Consider the following 1,823-nt stretch of genomic DNA (forward strand, 5'->3'; position numbering starts at 1 on the left):
TACGATTTCGTATTGCGTAGGCGTGAATAAATTTTACATGATCTATCGAATAAAATCACGGTGGTAGAATGAGATTCATTTGTCGAGGTTTGTTTCGGGATATATACAGCCTTTTACGATGGATAGCATAAGTTGAAACGCGTTGAACGCCTTTGTAAACTCCGTTATCGCGTCTGGAAACCGGAATATGACATCTTGCAATCCTTCATCGCGTTTGTCACCGTCATTAATGATTCTTTAAACTCGAATATGATTTCTGTAAACTTCATTATCGCCCTGTCAAATTGGAGGCCGGTTTGTTTTGGGTTTCATAGATGCAAATTGTGTACACATACATATATAGTCAACCATTCGAAAAAGACGTTACTGTTCACAAATTGTATCCACGCTGTGAATCAATTATTTTAAAGGATTGAACGGTTCTATTGAATATCTGTTATGGAAATGGTATATTGTGGTATACACAAATCATAGGAGGGCCCATAGAAACGGAAATGTAAGATTTATTCTTACCAATCTAGTAAGCTTAGATATGCTGCGGTGAAGGTAATTGCAAGTGAGAATTTCAGATTCCGTGATAAACAAGCTCAGCGAAGGAGAAACAGGATTAATTTGCCCACTGAGGAGTAGTGAGTTGGCCTTTTATTCCCCATTCAAACTGGAAAAGAAGTGTTAGAAAAGAATGACGCGTTGGAGGCACTGGTCCTGCTGGGTGCATAACAGGTTGGCTGATAAGTCCCCGGTCTAACAAAGAAAAACAAATTTTTTTGTCAAAATTCGTTTTTATTATTCAACATAGTTCCCTTCAAGAGCGATACAACGATTATAACGACCTTCCAATTTTTTGATACCATTTTGGTAGTACTCCTTCGGTTTTGTCTCAAAATAGGCCTCAGTTTCGGCGACCACCTCTTCATTGCAGCCAAATTTTTTCCCTGCGAGCATCCTTTTGAGGTCTGAGAACAAGAAAAAGTCGCTGGGGGCCAGATCTGGAGAATACGGTGGGTGGGGAAGCAATTCGAAGCCCAATTCATGAATTTTTGCCATCGTTCTCAATGACTTGTGGCACGGTGCGTTGTCTTGGTGGAACAACACTTTTTTCTTCTTCATATGGGGCCGTTTTGCCGCGATTTCGACCTTCAAACGCTCCAATAACGCCATATAATAGTCACTGTTGATGGTTTTTCCCATCTCAAGATAATCGATAAAAATTATTCCATGCGCATCCCAAAAAACAGAGGCCATTACTTTGCCAGCGGACTTTTGAGTCTTTCCACGCTTCGGAGCCGGTTCACCGGTCGCTGTCCACTGAGCCGACTGTCGATTGGACTCAGGAGTGTAGTGATGGAGCCATGTTTCATCCATTGTCACATATCGACGCAAAAACTCGGGTGTATTACGAGTTAACAGCTGCAAACACCGCTCAGAATCATCAACACGTTGGTGTTTTTGGTCAAATGTGAGCTCGCGCGGCACCCATTTTGCAAAGAGCTTCCGCATATCCAAATATTGATGAATGATATGACCAACACGTTCCTTTGATATCTTTAAGGCCTCTGCTATCTCGATCAACTTTATTTTACGGTCATTCAAAATCATTTTGTGGATTTTTTTGATGTTTTCGTCGGTAACCACCTCTTTCCGGCGTCCACTGCGTTCACCGTCCTCCGTGCTCATTTCACCACGATTGAATTTTGCATACCAATCAATTATTGTTGATTTCCCTGGGGCAGAGTCCGGAAACTCATTATCAAGCCAAGTTTTTGCTTCCACTGTATTTTTTCCCTTCAGAAAACAGTATTTTATCAACACACGAAATTCCT

The sequence above is a fragment of the Anopheles ziemanni genome, chromosome 2 (genome assembly GCF_943734765.1).
Source record: "Anopheles ziemanni chromosome 2, idAnoZiCoDA_A2_x.2, whole genome shotgun sequence".
Lineage (NCBI taxonomy): Eukaryota > Metazoa > Arthropoda > Insecta > Diptera > Culicidae > Anopheles > Anopheles ziemanni.